At 51.7% G+C, this 17,888-nt stretch overlaps 1 protein-coding gene and 1 long non-coding RNA gene across 2 annotated transcripts in view; one reads left to right on the top strand and one right to left on the bottom strand.

The window, feature by feature from the left end:
* LRRC8D (leucine rich repeat containing 8 VRAC subunit D) overlaps positions 1-15,136 on the bottom strand; it is a 93,367-nt gene extending 78,231 nt beyond the window's left edge. The window contains exon 1 of the mRNA XM_074369896.1: positions 14,458-15,136. The gene's annotated coding sequence lies outside the window, so the exon portion shown is untranslated. The remainder of the gene's footprint in view (positions 1-14,457) is intronic.
* Positions 13,992-17,002, top strand: LOC105065293 (uncharacterized). Its single transcript, XR_012509072.1, has 2 exons — positions 13,992-14,140; positions 15,504-17,002. It is a non-coding gene; the product is annotated as an uncharacterized LOC105065293 (long non-coding RNA).
* Positions 17,003-17,888: the final 886 nt, after the last annotated feature.

Genomic DNA, 17,888 nt, shown 5'->3' with positions numbered 1-17,888 from the left:
AACTGGCAAGGGAAGGGAATGCCATGAACTCCCCATGCTTTGATCTTGATAAAGCATTTGATACGGTGTCCCAGACAATCAGGATCACTAAATCCACTGAAACTTACGTGGCTGTAAGAACCACGCAGGAGTTAAGCAGGCTGGGGGAAAAAAAAAACAGACTGGATACATCCACTAGTGGATGAAGAAAAGGGCCACAAGGAACGGTATTCAATCTGTATTCAAAAGTAACTTAGAAATTGTTCGCATTGTTATAATCAAATTTGCACAAAACATTAATTTGGGGAGGTGTGAAAAAGGGCAAATGAGGGCAAGCCAATTGACTTAGTTAAATTAACAGAGTGGTGAAGAAAAACAGGACGTTCGGTCTCATTTTTGTGCTCCCTTTAATTTTCAGGGAGGGGCTGAGGATGCCCACTGGGAGGGAACTGCCTCTGGACCTGAGATGCCAAGGCTGAGCTAAGTGAAGTAAGCAGTAGCAAACTGGAAATGTTTACGACCTTAGGCCCCTCGGTCTGAACTCCAAAAAGCATGATCCTATCATTCCACACGCCAGCAGTAAAGTTCCATGGGAAATAGTATTTCTTTCAACAAGAAGACTTTGTTAGCAAAACTCAAAGCAATGAAGGGGCTCAAAGGCTGAATTTAGAGATCAGATAAAAAAGTCAGTGGTGTATGTATAATCTGGCCCCACTACAAATATGCCGCACAGGCAGAAGGTCATGAGAATGATTTGCAAACACACGGCAGGATAAAGGACAGCGGAGAAGGAAGAGCAAAGAGAGCTGAAACTTGGACTAACATTATTTTTTTAAGCATAAATTATAATTTCTAATTTTTTTAATGTTGAGAAATCACTTCTCCCTTGGTAGAACTATTTGCCTTCCCAGCAAAAATTATACTTTAAAAGTTGAGTAGTTGATTTAGAACTCAAGAAACGGGAGTAAGAGAGGTCTGTGACATCTGGAAAAAAAAAATGGCCTAACTTCACGCTGGGTCCCAGGAAACACAAGTGAGCATCGTTTCCCGCAGCTCCCAGAGACTGAAGACCTGAGCCGCCAGCCCTGCGGCCGCCACGCTGCGGGCGGCGGACTCCGCAGCTCGTGCTCTATGAGGGGCTGTCGATGAAGAGACAGTCACCACGGAAGCCCCACATGTTATGTTCTGTTTCCTTCAAAATACGCCCTCCAAAAAAGGGAGCGGGGTGCTTAGCACAAAGGCAAACAAATTAGAGCGATACTGAATTCCAGACATGAACGGGAACACGGGTGTGAAAGTGATGGTGCTATGAGATTATTTAATATCTACAGAGAATCAAAGCAAACGATAAAGTCTAAATAGACAGACTTCCCCAAGGTTTGATTGCCGGCCCCCCTCCTATGGTTTAAAAATCATCCGCACAAGGACAAACTCACAGCCAGCCTCAGAATGCCTACAGCACTATTCCCTTATCTGACGGCACTCTGAATCACCCACGGGCTTTTAAACACAGTGTCTCCTGGGGAGTGCAGGTGGGGTGGGGTGTTCCCAGAATCTGTATGTTTAAGAAGCTCCCGGGTGACCCTAGCTGCAGCCTGGTCGGGGCACCTCTGCTGCAGACACCCTACTCCTTTCTTGACTCCAGAATCAGCAACGGACGCCAGAGACTAGAGCAAAGGATTTCCCTTCCCAAGAACCTTTAATGGAATAACCTTCAAAGGCAATGGAATGAAGTCCAAATTCCTTAGCAGAACGCTTGAGGCCCTCTGTGATCTGTCCCAAACTACTTTCTGCCCTCCTCCCCTCCACATCCCTGACTCTGTCACAGTATCATTCTCCAAACACATCACATGCTGCTTTTATGTCTCCCGACTCTCCCTCAGCTCCCCCACCCTTTCCCTACCACACACCCTCTTTCTCATCCTTCAAGGCCAGGCTGCCAAGTTATTTTTCTTTGTGAAATCTTCTCTGATCTTTCTGGTCAAAATGTCCAAAAAACCAAATGTCCAAAAACCTTAGCTCCTGCAGAAATTACAGTACACGTGGCACGCTGCACTGAATTACATGCTGGTTCCGCCAGAAAGCAGGGCCCATCTTACTCATCTCTCCCACTGTGGATGAGAGACAGCTCCTCCAGGTACTCACGCGCACTGTAACCCTCGGCAGGTTATTTCAATGCTTTGAGTCTCAATTTTGTAATCTTTGAATGAGGCACTCAAAAAGCGATCCCCACCTTCACGACTGACGTGAGGACGAAAACACAGAAAGCGTCTGGCCCACCGCGGACACCCGAAGTGCACCTACGTGGGCGCTGCTGTTAGGGTCGTTTATCAGTGCCGTCTGTTCCCCAGCCTGCGAGGCTGCACTGCGGACATGCAGACACGTTAAGCGCTCAAAAGCCTTTGCTTCCACTCAGGAAAATAAAAAGCACTTGATTTCAAAGTAATAAACAGTGCTTTCTTAAAGCCCTTTCTCCTTGCCCAATTTTGTCCTGTTACGAAGGGCATTTCATAATATTTCTATTGAGAAGTCATCTCTTAATCCCCTTTCTTTTCTTCAAAAATCAATGTACAAAATTCTAACAGACAAGCCCTGTCTGTCCCTCCTACTCCAACTTGGCTTTTTGCTTTGAACTACAGTAACTGCCTGCAGCCACAGTGTCGCTGCCCAGAGAATTGCCTGCTTCACCCTCACAACAAATGGCACTTTGTAGGCAAACTGGAGGCGAGCCCAAAGCAGGAGGGAGGAAAACCAAGGAAAAGGGGTTTGGGCCAAGAACTGAGTCGACACCCACATCACCGTCCACACTGCAATGCAGGTAAGGAGAGGACTGGAGATCAGAGACGTTCAGGTTGACGCAAAGCTTCCTGACGCCCCCCACGCATCCCAGGCGCCACTCGCCCACGGGAAGGACTGCCCGGACTCATAAAGGACACGCCGGTCCCCAGCTGCCCAACACACACAGCCACCCCGTCCATAAAACATCGTCATGTGCAAGAGCTTCTCGTCCAGACTCTCAGCAAACCAGTCCCACTGCCTGTTTCATCCCCTCCACCACCTGCAGGGGACGAAACCCAGGTCTTAAGAAATGCAAGGTCACATGGTGGGCAGGGAAGAGAGCCGGCCCAGAAGGCAGGATCTCCCGCCGCCAGCCCGCGGGCCTCCCGCCGCCCTCGGGGAGGCATGAAAGGCCACCTTGAGTCTCAGAGGCTCGCCAAATCCACCAGCTGTGAAGGTGGAGGTAAAGCGCCCGTGCTCCTAAGACAGTCCTGGTGCCAAGAGTGGGGCCGCCACGGCGTCGTGGCCCCGCCTGCAGCCCCAGGAACGGCGGGCCGTCTGGTGTCGGCAGCGCTCCAGGCAGCGGGCCCCTCGGCTCTCCCCTCCCGACAGAGGCTGTCTCCTGACAACGCGGTTTGTTCGGTCGGTTTGAGGAGCAGGCCTTAGGGAAGGAGGAGGATTTTTTCTTTTTTTGAATCAAACTCTGGTCCTGAGTTTAGAGCTGAGGTGATGGGAAAAGCACAGGAAGTTTCTAAAAACCACATGTGATCCTTGCTGCGAGAAGAGCACAGAGGCCAAAACACAGCCTCCAAAGCAGGGCCTCTGAGCCGCGCCCGCCCGGGCTCCCGCCTCGGCCCTGCCCTGGGAGCTCCGCGGCCCCGACACCCTCGGCCGCTCGTGGTGGCGGGAGCTGGGCCTCTGCGTCCCCCGCTCAGAGCGGGCCGTGCCGAGGGACAGCCGAGCTATACGTGTAAAGGGCTCCAAGCAGCGCCGGGCACATGCAAGTGTCTCCTATTGTTATTTCCAGGCTGGATGAGTCTCTACAATTGTGTTCTTTTTACAGTGTATTTTATAAGGTTAAAGAAGACTTCTTGTACGTGTTAATCCATAATGCCCCAAACCCGCACAAAGATTATTTACAAGTTTCACTTCCTGATAGGATTTTCCAGGACTTCCATCTGTGGACTGGAGTCCCTGGAAGAACAAACAGTGGAATCTGAAGAATCTTCCTCCTTCCCAGTAACAGTGCAAGCAAGTGTGCACCCATCCCCTCAATTCTACACGCGGGCTTCCATACTGAGAAAAACAGAACAAGACAAAGACCCTTTATTGCAGTAAACTAACACAGGGGAACATTCTTTAAATGCACTTTATATTCTGAGAGCAACCAACATGTTAGAAATTTAAAGTTACACCAGCTGAGAAAGACGGGGTTCGAATCGCACGGGGATGACAGTCCTCAGGACTGGGATGAGACCTGCTGATGCATCGAAAGGTTTCTTTCCCAGAAAACGCTGGAATTCCAGAAACAGTGTGCCGTACTTGGGATGATTAAGAGAAAAATGGTTTTAAAAATCCCCTCTCGGGTCAGAAGTCTAGACTCGGCTAGTAACAGCGGTCTGCTAAAACACCACCGCTCTTCTTCCAGAGGGCGCACAGCCGACAGATTATACTCGACAATGAAGGACTCTCCCCAGGAGGGCAGGTAAAACTAAGACAAGGGCCCTAGAAGGAAGGGTCACAGTACAGCTCTGCGGTCGTGCCCTCCCAGGGGCGCCCAGACAGGAGAGGGGCTCAAACTCAGTCCGCGCAGCTCTCCCAGCAGCGCAGCACGCCCTGGGGGGGCGGATGCAGCTAACGTCACCCAGAGGGGCTGTGGGCGCGGCTCCAAGTGTGCTGAGCACACCAGCCCCCAAAGCAAAACAAGCTGGTGCCCAGAGCCACCTGGGAGCTGGGGGCCACCACACGTAGGAGGCTACACGCACACTCCCTCAAACGATGCTGTGGTTGGGGGCGCGGTCGGGGGAAGGCTGTTGGTTTGCACAATGGAAACATTTTCAGCATGATGTCAGCTGTTCCCTAGTCCCCTCTTCCTTTCCTCACTCCGTACTCTCCTTTCCCAACACAAACCCTTTCTTTTCCTTCTCGCTCCAATTCTCCTTTTGCAGAAGCCACAACACAAGCTAACGTGCACACCAGGGATGGCAAAGCAGTAGCCCAGCGCCCACCCACACAGATTCTGCACTAGTTCTAAATATTTATTGGGTCACAATTTTCCCTTCTCATGCAAGGACTCCTCTTTCCTCCTCTTCTCTTCCCGACCACATCCACATCCCCCTTAATATATACAGAAGTCGTCCTCTTCTCTCTCCTCACCCCACCTTGGGTCTCTGTCCCTGCACCCGCCTGCCGCCCACACCCACGTGCTCTCCTCCAGCTTCCTTCCCCATGCTCCACACTCCACCTATCTCTCCCTGATTCCGTTACTCCTTTGGGCAGGAAACCCCTTCAAATGCATCCACTCCAGTCACAATGCACCACATTTAAAGGGCAGAAATTGTTACCATTACAAGCGCGTGTGTCGGGGGAGGGGAGTGCAGGACACAAAACCATGACATTAAGGTTTGATTTCTTTCAACCTTTTGAAAGTGTACTATTGCTTTTATTCAAACCCTGTGCCTCTGCTTACCGAGCTGAAGGGCTGTCCACCTCTAAGGGCCTGCACTCGCAGGCTGCATCCAGTCCACAAAGCTGTTTTGTTCAGTCTGCTCAGGAAGTTCTTATTTAAAATGTTGAGTTAGCTGATCTTTCAAAATCAGGAGATTTTTAAGTAATCCAGATTTCTGGCTTACAGTGAAAAATCAGAAGATCTGTGAAGACTGCCCCACATTTCCATATGGCAACAACTGAACAGATCTGTTAAACAGGCCCCTTTAGGCAGGACCTGCATTTTCTAGTTCAGCCCGGGGCCACCCCCCAGTCCCTCCTGATCAGCTGGCCCCGAGGCTGAGCACCAGCTGCCATCGATCTTCTCCACTTCAGGCAGGATTTGGTGTGTGTCTGAGGCCTCCAACCCCAGGCCACAGCGAGTATCCGACCCTAACTCTCTCTCTCCATCTCTGGTTAGTGCAGAAATTAACAGATGTACTTATAAAGTTTCTGCTTGGTACAGAATTTTCCAGGTACAAAAAATTTATAAGGAAAAGGACTTAGCACTAAGTAGTAAGGAAAATGCCCCGTAATAGAGAAATACTTGAAAAGGACTAAGTTAAAGAGAGGGGAAGGCCTCTCTCTCCCCTTTCTGTCTCTCTCTGTCTGTGTATAGAAAGCGGGTTCACTTGCGTAAGCTGTGAACACTGCAGACCACTCCCCAATTTGGACTTTATTACTGGCTAAATATTAATATGAAAAATAAAACTGTTAAAGTAGAAACTCAAACAGAATGAATTAACTCCACTGAAATGACTATACCTGAGCATAATAAATCTATAAATAAAACAGACTGTGAATATATAGATATTCGGCTGTTCATTTGCCCTTTAATTAGAGGATATGGATGATGATATGTTTTTAATTGCACATATTTTCATAGCATTTATTCAGCAAACTTTTGGACAAAACCTGTTAACAAACGTTAGCCACATCTTTGTATTTTTGTGCACAGCAGTATTGCAGGGGCAGGTCTAGCTTGGAGGGGGGCGCTCAGCGTGCACGAAGTGCCAGCAGCATCCTGTCACCCATGCTGACGTTAAAAGAGAACAGGGTGTGAGAAGGCACCAAAACGAGAGATTTTAAATTACTCTCTAAATTCTAGGGTGAACTTTTACTCATGTGGTTTTTTCTAAAACCACCGTGCACTGACGAAGACACTGGCCCGGACACCTGCAAAGCTGGGTGCCACCGCAGCTCCCCTCTTCTCAGCTGTGTTCCCACGTCTGGGATCTGAGCCATAAATGAGGACTTGTAAGGTCCCTTTACACTTCAAAATCAGATTCTCAGGGTGGAGGGAAGGTACACTGGTAGAGCGCGTGCTTAGCATGCACAAGGTCCTGGGTTCAATCCCCAGCACCTCCATTAAAAAATAAATAAAACCTAATTACACCCCCCCCAAATTTTTTAAAGTGGGACTATCAAATAGCAGGGATGGTATAAACCCCTTTATGTGGAAAGAACAAGGACAAAAAGCAAGAAAAAAGGAAAAAAATCTTTAAAAACATCAGATTTTAACAGAAATTGTACTATAAATACAGAGAAACCTGAGAAGATTACGGTACGTCAGAGAATCAGCTTTGAAATAAACAAGACTAGTTTCAATTCTACCTCCATAACTTCTTGTGATTTTTTTTTTTCAAATCACGTAACACCTCAAGCCAGAGTTACCTCGTCTGCAAAGTGGGAACAAATCCCTCCACCACGTAGGGCTGTTTTGAGGATTAAATGAGAACGCATGTAAAGTCCAGGGCATAGGTTTGGACAATCCGTAAATGCCTCATGAATGATGGTTATTATTAACAGTTCCATACGCTGTCCAATTACTTCTTGACCAGTTGAGTTTGAAAAAAACTAGCTAAACTTGGTAATAAACTGATTGTAAAATCTTACTCCAAGGGGAACAATCGGAGAAAAGAGACTCTGCCTGATGGGGCTTCAAGCCCAGTGTGATTGGCACGGATCCGCCTGGCTGCCCTGTGTGAGGCCTGCAGAGACGGCCTCCTGGTGGCAACACCCTTCAAAGAGAAGGGTTGTCGCTCGCTTCCCTCCTCCTCCCTGCTTCGGAATTCCCTGCAGTGCTGGTGATCGGTCAAGGCTGAGGTTCAGCAGTGGGATTTATGGGTTGCTGGGGAAGTGAAGCCTTCTCTGGCCATGTTCCTAACTATTACCAGCAAGCCGGGAAAGAAAGTCAAAAGGAACACTTAGGAAAGCAAATTTCCAAACAGAATCTAACTCTGGCATCTGTGAGCCCTCCCCAGCAGCAGGTGGCAGGAGGAGGGCACAGACCGCCCGACCACCTCAGAGAAGCAGTGACCCCCTGACTGTGCACGTCACAAGCCAGTAAAATTGCAGAAGACTGTTACAAAGTTGCCAGGTTTAGGTGACCAAGAAATGATACTAAAAAGCAAACCATCACCATCCTTTCATAAAAGGGGGGTGGGGGGGATTAACCCCTCCGAGTAGGAAGGACAGCCCAGATTTTATAAACAACAAAAAAACCCTAAACTGAACAAATTTAGCACTAAAACCTGAAAAGCCTGCTGCATGGCCCTTTTCTTATTTTCCCACAGGCTGGTGTAACTGTCACTATGGACCCACTCGGGAAAGGCCTGCGGGGTGGCCCGTCACGCCATCCAACGAGGGTGCAGCACCGCACGGAGGCACCAAGGGCCACACGGTGGACCCTCTGCTGTCTCGGCCACTGCCTTCCAGGGACACAGATGTACCTAAAAGCTCAGTGTTTGTCTTAATAACCAGCTGGGAGCCCGTCAGCCACAGACGTTCCAGAACTTTTCTGAAGGTGTTTCAGTCAGCACCAGCCTCTCCGTACGTAAGATGGTATCACAGACGACGCCACCCACCACGTGAGACGGCGGTTCTCGGTCTGGACTGCACGTCAGAACCACCTGGGGGTGAAAAGAACTCTTCAAAACAGAACTCCACTCCCAGAGACTCCGATCCAATAGGTGTGAGGGAGGGTCTGGGCGCACGTGACTCTAAACTGCTCCCCAGACGGGCTCTGACGCCTCCCAGGGCTAAGAAGAACCTGTGCCCCTCCCTTTTGTTTTTTGCATTTTGTCCCGAATTTATGCCTTATAAAGCTTTCAGGTAGGTATACCTCCTCACTCGTTCCTTCAGACATCAAATATGAAGGAGGGCCTGCCATGGGCAGGGCGCTAGGAAACCAGCGGAGCGCAAGACAGATGCCGCCCTGCCCTCACGCACTGGCCAAGTAGCGGGCTGGCAGGCAGGGAGGCAGGAGAGCGAAACAGCGTGTCAGGCTTGCTGGGGCAGGGAGCCATCCAGTCCCCTGTGTCCCTGCCCGAGCGGCTTCACAGGCTTCACTGTCATCTCCTCCCAGCCGTCTTCTTTCCAGATGCTAGAAACCCTGCTATTTTCAATCAGAAAAACAGATGGGCAAGGCCCTGTCCTCAGGGAGCTTCCATTCCAGCAGGACTGCAGACTTTCTAGGCACCATCACAGTGTCATTCCTGCTCTGGTGTCTTGCCTAAAGTCAGGTGCCCATGCTTTGAACAAAGCACAGTACAAAGTCAGTTCAGATAGTGTTTTCTGTTTTGTTGCCAAACTCTTTTTGAAGAAGCTTAGCATTTCCTGTCCTTTTTAACCTGCAACAAGTTTGGGGCAACATTGTGAAAGTACTTTCCAAGTCCTTTCCTGGCTGTTCCCACCAAAACCGCCCTATGACGGTCCCATAATTTCTCACTTAATACCTGACCTCAGATTTGCCCACAAAGAAACTCACCTGCAAGTCTTCTGATGATTAACACATCCTCGTACGGTTTCCCTGCAGTAACCTCCCCCCTCCACCGTTGGCTGTTTCGTAATTCAGAGAGAGCTTACCATCATCTGCAAACCTAGCAATTCCACTGTGTGCCCCTGCTTTTGGATCAATTACGTAAACAAGACCTAAGGGACCCACTGTTTACGTGCCTCCAAGCAGAGAAATCTTCCTCCTCAGCCTTGACTTGTGGTCTCTAAGGCAGATGGGTTCTCACGCCTGCCCGGTCACTGCATGTTTAAGCTGCAGTCCTCCCTTCCCCTCCCCGTGCCTCAATCTTCTCACCTAACTCATCAACTTCAAGTGGTGATCACTCCCATCTATGCAATTCTCTCTCTACTCAAAATGATACACCACATCCTTAACTCCAAGGTGACTTTAACTTTGACACAGCCTTTGAAAGTGCAAAAGCACAATCTCTAAGGGTTTTCAAGTATGTCCCCCCTTAAGCAAAGCATCCCTTCTCATAGGAACATCCTTCATCTCCAGAGGGCACAGCCAGGTTTCCCACGTGGACCCACACAGAAGTGAGGACAAGCAGACTGTACCACCTGGACAGGCCACACACCAGCAACGGACTGGGGCACAATGGGCAGTCACAACAGAGGCCACGCTGCTGTGAGGTCTGGCTTTCTGTTCCCGCTCTCTCAACACTGCTGCGTGGCTACCACCCAAGCCAGGTAATTTACTCAGATCCAGCTTGTTAGATCGATCTAGAACACGTGGAGAACTTGGCACTAAGTTACCTAGGATCTCTGACCCGCCTGCTTCAAAGGACATCTGAGAATGGTGATTTTCTAACGTCTTCTCAGTGAAGACATGAAATCTGGTAAGTATGACATTATACCAACGACACGCTAAAGCTCAGTTCTGGGAAAAAGGCTCGTCTCTAAGCCCCAGTCCCCTCTCCTTCCCCAAATGTAAAGCTGTCACTGATTAATTTCAGGCACATTTGCAAAAAAAGAAAAAGAAAAAAAAACCCAGCTTAGCCCGAGTGGGAACCACCTTCATACATAGTGGCTTTTGCCAGTGTCAGTTACCCCGTCTACCTCTTCACAAATTTCAAAAGTAACTCTGACCTGGAAGCTTCAGACTCGCAAAGAACATTAGAGATTCTCTTCCAGACGTCTAAACGGAATTGCAAAGACCCCAGAGGATGGGACACAGATTTCAGAAGCTTGCAACAGACTCAGTTTCCAAAGGGCACCCCCAGGCGCAAACATGGAGCTTGGCCACGAACACGAATTTCTCAGAAGCCCCTAAACCTGGGGCCAAGCAAGCCCTGGAATTCGCCTCCACCACCCAGCACCCCAGCTCTCAAGCAGGACCAGCAGCGCCCAACTACTGGGTTCCATGAAGTGTCAATACTGGCGACTACAAAGCTTTCAGCAAAGTCAACCCTCCCTCCTTTCTCATATGATTAAGAAGGCAGAATTAAGATTTTAAAATCTCAAAAGGCCTGGAGACTGGACCAGAACAAACAGGAGAGCACTGAACAGGGTCAAAAACAGAGAACATCCACTCAACTTCACATACACATACACAGGTCTGCACAGTGGACACAGGACGGAGCAGTTCACACAAGTATCTCTGCTCGGCAGCTTTGTAAACTGAGCCGCGGTGAGCAGACGCTCGCGCCCTGGTCTCAGACAGTAGCTGTCCTGCTGTCCTCCTCGTGGACCAGATCAGGTCTCGATCACCACACTCACTTCCAGACGCCGGGGCTCTCCCTGAGAGAGGACGACAAGCTGAGATGACACCTAGGAGCCAAGCCCCACGCAGAACTGTGGAAAGGACAGGGGTGATTTTGCACTGAGGAACGGTAATGGGGGAGGGGGACGTCACACTGTCTTTGCACATCCCAAGAGCTGTCCTGGGGAAGTGGGCAGTTCTAGAGGAATGGAGTCAACAGAACCAAGTTTTGAGGAGGCAGCCTTCAGCTCCAATAGTCACCACACACACAATCCAAAGATACGATGACAAGTCTTCACAAGTACAGAGGTCCCTGCTCCTGGGGGTGTTTAAACAGAGGCTGCCTCGCGAGTGTAAGAAGGGCACTAAAGCAAGGAAGCTAGACCAAGACTTCTCTAAAACCCCAGTCTGGTTCCAGGACGCCCCGACCCTGCCACACTGCCCTGCTGCCATGATCTCTCAGAAATGCCCTTCCTCTGACTAGGGTTTGCCCAGATCCTAATCACTTCGGGCCTGAGCACCGCGAAGCATCCTAGACCTGCTTCCGAACCTCAGCATCCTTCCTCACCTGTCAACACCTCCTCCTTCAAGACCTGTTCTGAGATGTAAGTCCACCTTGTAGCAGCCTTTACCTTCCCTGTCGAGGCAGGGTTTCTCCGCCCTGGCTCTGACAGGGACACTCTGGGCAGGACAACTCTGCCGCGGGCATGTCCTGCACACCGCAGGGTGTTTAGCAGGACCCCTGGCCTCTGTGCACCAGGTGTCAGTAGCACCTGCCTCCTAGCCAGGACAAGCAAAAATAAAAATGTCTCCAGACATTGCCAAAAGTCTGCTGGGAGACAAAAATCACCCCCTGTTGAGAACTACTTTTCTTGAGGCAAATGATTAACACTGCTGACTTGTGTGGTTCAAGGTTCCCACTAACCAGATGCCCCCGACCTCCCTTCATCAGCCATGTTCTCTGCGCCAGCCAGGCAGACCTGTTTCTGACCTATGGCCAACCTCGAAGCTTCCCCTAACAGTGCTCTTTCCCCCTTTCCAAGCACACACAGCACTCCCAGCTGGTTCCAAACACCCTTTCCACCTCGGTAGACAGAGGCACTCCCTGGCTTCTGGTGGTGGTCTCGCGTGGCCCTGGCTTACCTGCCCTTTGGTAAGGCACCTCAGTGCCCACTCTTGCTCTCGGCTTACTGCTGGCACTCGGTAAATAATGACTGGTGTTCCTCAGAACATCAACATCAGCTCCAACGATACATGAAAAATACACGAAATCCTTCAGCAACTGCCACTTCAAGAACGTATGTGATCACGAGCACACAGGTTTGACGAAATTTTGACTTTTTCATAGCCAATTCACCTTCAATCTGAGATTAAACCAAGTCTAATTTCTAAAATAGCTGCCAAAATAATTTAGCTATTGGGATATAAAAATCACACCAAAATTTTTAAATTAATCAAAAAAGCTCTGCACAGTATAATTTTTTAAAAGGCCAAGTTTTGACCAAGTTTTTAAAATTCTGTAAACTTTGGCAGAAAGAAAAAGATACAAATATGGCTCAATACTTGAACCGTTGCATCATACATCACTCAGCATGGGAATGGAAGAGACTGGGGAACTGGGTCACGTAAGGACAGTTTCCTCTCCAATCTTCTGAAGTGTTAAGTTTTAATCAACAAAGCACTCGCGCATACGCCCTCAATATAAACCAGACAAATCTAAGATAAAAGGTCCAAGCATATACATAAACCCTGCCAATTCAAGGTTTTTGATTTTCCCCCCAGCTGCGTGGGTTACCTAATCATTTTATGGGAGGTTCCCTTCCTAGCCTATGGGGGCCGAACACTCCAGCTTGGCCGGGTCCTTCTTTTCACTGCTGGAGTTTCCCTGTCTTGCTCTTACATTTTAACAGGGCTTTAGTCAACCGACATAGGAGACAGGAGGAGAGACAATTCTCACCCTCCCGGAGCTGGTGGGACGTGTCTGGTCAGTACTAACGGACTGTAAAAATAAACGCTGCCTGAAGACCCCTTTCACTGGCTATGATGCAGGTTCTCTCCAGAGGCCTGCCCCATGCAGAGGTCCCAGAGGCTTCGGCGGGGAGGGGCTGAATCACTGCCATTCTTGGCACTTGGAAGCGCCCTTGGCTGTTTATGACACCAGGAGCCCTCAGCACTACTGCAGACGGGAAGTCCCGGCCTGTCCAGGCTCTTCCAAGGTCCCGCACGGAACACGTAATAGGTGCTCGGTAAACGCCGCCTGGACGGAACTGCATCATCAAAGCTGCTACGGAGAGTTGTCAGAAGTCAGCTCTCCGTCTTTACTCCTGAATCTCCTTCAGCATATGTCCTCGGAGCTTTCTCTGCCCAACAAGAAGTACTTCCCAAAGTCGAGGAGGAGGAAGGGAGGAAATCCGCAGGAGCCACGTCTGAGGAGCCCCAGGGGCGCAAGCTGGGCCCGCGGTCGCTAGGGCTCCCCGGTGCCCACGCCCTGCCCTTCTGCCTGCCTCCGAAGTGCTCCCACCCTCTCACCTTTGCACTTCTTTCCCGAAACCCGGCCTCCCCACCTTCTGCCACATGCGCCCCCAACTGCACGTCCCAGAGAGACCGCGCACCCCACCGCTCCCTCCCTAGCAGGGACCTACCTCTCTTCCTCGACCTGTGGCAGCTCTTCTTTACTGCGGCTGGCTTTTTAAGAAACCAAAAAGCCTCATCTCTGCATCCGGAAGGGATACCCCAAGTAAAGGGGGCGGAAAGAGGAAGGCCCCATCCACCCTCCGGTAAACGGAGGGTTTGATTCTCTGAGCAGCCACCCCCAACCCTCCTCCGCTCCAAGCCCCTGCACGAGATGCGAGCCGAAGTCCGGCTCCCAAGGGCCCACGCTTCCAAACAAGCTAGAAGCGGATTATACCGGTACCCAACCCGGAGACGGCCCGCGGCGGGCTGGGTGCACCTGCGGGCCCCGGCTCCCTCCCCCTCGCGCCGGGGGCGGGACGGGCCCTCGCCGCCCCGCCCAGCCCACCCGGCGCGGGAAGGAGGCGAAGGGGAGGCGTTTCTGGAGAAGTTGGAGGGCTCACCTTCCGGGCAGCGGGCCAGCGAGGCCAGACGCCCAGCACCCACCTCCGCGAAGAGCCAGCGGAGCCGCAACCGGGTCTCCCCGCCCTTCCGATGAGGCGGAAGGAGGCGAGAGAAGCGAGCGCGCGGGGGGGAGCCGGCGGGAGGCGGGCGCAGGCACCGTCCTCCCGCAGGGCCCAGCCGGCGGCCGCGGCGCCCGCCGCTCACACTGCCGAAAGCGGAACGGCCCTCGGGCCCGGGCGGGCGGAGGCAGGCGTCCGGCCCGGCCCCGCTCGCCGCCCGCGCCCCCTGGCCCCCGCCCCCACGGCCGTGAGGTCCCGGCCGCGGCCTCAGCTCGGGCCGAGGCGCCGCGGAGCAGGGCTCCGGCGCCCCCCACCCCCCCGCGCGCAGCCCGCGGCCCCCGGCCCGGACAGGCGCGCACCCACCTGGGGGGCGCGGGTGCAGCCCGGGCAGCTCGGCCGCCGGGCCCCGGCTTAGGCGGAGGCGAGAGGCGGCGGCATCACCCGCGGCGGGCGGCGGCTGCTCCGGGACGCGCCGGGGCGGCGGAGGCGCGCGGCGCCCTGGACCCTGCTCCCGCGGCCCCGCCCGCGGCTGCCACCTCGAAGCGCGGCGGAGGAGCCGGGGCACCACGGGCGGCGGCAGCGGCGGCGGCGGGAGCAGCAGCACATGACTCTGTAACGGGGGGAATTAGACAAAGCGTAACATGGACTCCGGGCCCGTGCAGGCGCCGCAGCCCCGGGACCAACCGCAGCCGGCGGGCTCCGCGACTGGCTCGGCCGCAGCCAATGGCGCGGGCCCGGGCCTCCATGTGACGGCGCGCTCTCTCCCGGCCGCTGTCCCGCGCCTGCCGAGGGTCCGCGCGCTTCCGCCGCCCGGCGAGCGGGCGGGCTGGCCCGCGCGGGGGTCCGGGGGTGGGAGGGGGTGGCGGGTCCGCCAGTCCGGGGGCCCAGGGCCGGGCTTGGGCGGCGGGAGGCTGCGGGGCGGCGCGCAGGGGCGCGCGGCGGGGAGGGGCGGCCGCCGAAGGTCGCGGTCGCCCCAACGGACGCTCACCTGCCACACTGCCCCCGGGCAGGGCGCGGGGCCACCTCGGGCACCTTCTCCCTTCCCGGGGCTGTCCTAGCGATTAGAACTCTGGCAGTAAGACCGGGCGTGGAGGGGGATGCAGTGAAATGGTGGGGAAATTTTTGTAAAAGTCATTTCAGCGGCTTCCAACCCCAAGGAGGACGTACTTACCTGGGACTTGGGGCACATACAACTTTCTCGACGCGAGTAGCTTCCCAGCCTCGTTGGTTCTGTCTCCGCTAGTAAAGATACACTAGAGAGTCGATTCGTGTGTTAATCTGAGTCTACCCTTTTTCCCTCTCACTTTTTGCCAAAAATGTCTTGCATCAGAAGCAGGCAGGTGAAAGGAGGTCCTCCACTGAACGGTGTTTTCCAACCTGATGGTTTTCCCTCTCGTTTTTGCTTTAAGATCAAAGAGTATTGCAGTCTTCTTCGTGGGTGGCGAGAAGTAGAGGTCAAGGAGTGACGTCAGGAGGGAGAGGCGTTTGGCATTGTTGGTTTATATCAAGACAGCTGGTTCCAGCCCAGAACTTCAACATCGCCTTTACTCGGAATCCACCCATTTCTGTGAACAATGGGAAACCTCATCTCTCTTCTACCAAGATCTCTCCGTGTCAGTGAATGTTCAGTCAGCATCTGGTTTCCCACAAGCACGCTGCGCATAACGTTACAGGTACTCAGAGAGGTGTGTGCTCAGACCCGTGAGGCAGTGAAGAGGGCGGTTATCCAGGGCTTCAGGAAAGGCTTCAGAGAGGAGGGGGCAGAACTGACCCTTAGCTGTGGGCGCGTTTTCATCAGGCCCCGGAAACAAAGAAGAGCCGCCCTGAGGAGGAGGAGCGCGAACAGAGGGCCAGAGCTCACTCCGAGGACCGTCCTAGACGACTGACTAGACGACACTAGGCCTTGAGCCCCTCCGACCTCTTGCTTTCTCACTTTCTGGGCCCTGTCCCTCCTGGCAGCAGCCTCTCCTGCTCCCCACGCCCAGCCAAGAAGGAGGCGTGTAGGCAGCAGCTGTGTGGCAAGTGATCTGATCGCGTGCCGAGTTTGCCGATCTGGGCGGTGAGAGCTGTTTTAAAATTGTTAGTATCTAGTGGGGTGACACTCTGATTGAAAACACCTCCCTACCCTGTAATTAATTTGAAATGTTTTGCTGTTTGTAAAAACATTTTGTTCCGCGTTTTGATCTTCCCTTGTGTTTAAAGCTGCTATTCTAGACTTGAGAGAAATGTGATTTTACGATTGGGATAAATTGAGAAAAGAAAGAAAGTAATACTCAAAAAACAGTCAAATGTGGAGAAACTGGTACACATTCTCATACACTATAAATGTGAGTGCAAATTGGGTAAATCCCTTTAGAGGACAATTTGGCAAATTGGGATAAAATTAATGTGTGTGGTTTTTTTGACAGTTACACATCTAGGACTTTATACTTTGGGTATATGTGTGCAAAAAGTATATATTTCAGAGATATTTACATAAATGTATAAAAATATATGTTCAAGTATGCTCATTGCCACATTGTTATAGAGGAAACATAATGGTGTAAAAGCCTAATAACAAAATCCCAGTAGGGAGCTGATTAAACAAATTTAACTTATTTTATAAAAATAAGAGATCTATTTGTACTGACATGGAAGAATGTCCAAACTCTGTAAGTGAAAAAAGCAAGTCGCAGGACAATATGAATAGTGTGGTCCCATTTTTATTTGTATATTCTGTCCGAAAAGTATGTTTAGAGGAACTCTGGAAAGATACATCACAAAGCGATGACCAGTGGTTGTCTCTGGACGCGGGGTTACTGGGGCCGTGTGCTTTCTGTTACAAACTTCTGTCCGTTTGAATTGTTTTTATGTTGAGCACCTTTTATTTTGATAATAAGAAAAGTAATAAAGCATTTTAAAGATAAAACTGGGAAGAGCTGTATCAAAGACAGATAGTGAAGCTCACTCTGAGGATCTAAGATGCAAAAAAAAGTCAGCCTCCCCTGCTCCCCAGGAGAACAAACAGAGAGGAGGCAGCAGAGGACGATAACTGATGTGGCGTTGGATTCAAAATGCAGAAATGTGACAGAAGAGGCACTCGGGGCCACTCGGGACTTGACTACAGGGATGAGGTGGGGGAAACGTGATAAGGCTGCAAGGAAGTTCTGGTCAAAAGACTCGCAGAGCACTTACTGTCCTCTGCTGAGTGATGGTCACAAGCCGTCAGCAACTGTTCCAGCACACGCTGACGCTGAGTCACAGTAATAGTGCCAACAGCTAACGCGGTGCTTGTGGTAGGCCAGGCGCTGCGCAAAGTGCTGCACACGTGTCCGCGCTCAGCCCTCACAGCCGCCCGGTGACGTCAATACCATTACCAGTCTCGTGCTGGGGAGCGGAAACGCGGGCCTGGAGAGGTTGTCTAAGCTGTGCGAGACCACACAGCCTCGAGGTGCAGGGCTGGGCTTTAAGCCTGGCAGCTCGGCTCCAGAGGTCCGAACACTCAACGTGCCATCGAACAGAACCACGGAAGATAAAGGCCTTTATCCGTGCCTCTCTTTCTACCAAGTATTACAGTTCTAAGCTGATTTGTGTTTACCTAAATTATAGCACTTGGCATGCCCTAAGGCACTCGGTAATACTCACTGAATGAGTGAACAATTGACTTTCCAACTAGAGGAGAATCTGAGCTCCTTGGAGGGGTGATTTGCATTGTTCCGTTGTTTGTCACCTAGTCGTGTGTCCAACGTGTGGTAAACTATGAATTTCAGTCATCTGTGAACATGTTTTTGAAAAGTTGTACAGAAATCAAGCTT

This window comes from Camelus bactrianus, chromosome 9 (assembly GCF_048773025.1).
Source record: "Camelus bactrianus isolate YW-2024 breed Bactrian camel chromosome 9, ASM4877302v1, whole genome shotgun sequence".
NCBI lineage: Eukaryota > Metazoa > Chordata > Mammalia > Artiodactyla > Camelidae > Camelus > Camelus bactrianus.
Note: the sequence above shows the minus strand (reverse complement) of the source record. Positions and strands in the feature narration are given on the sequence as shown.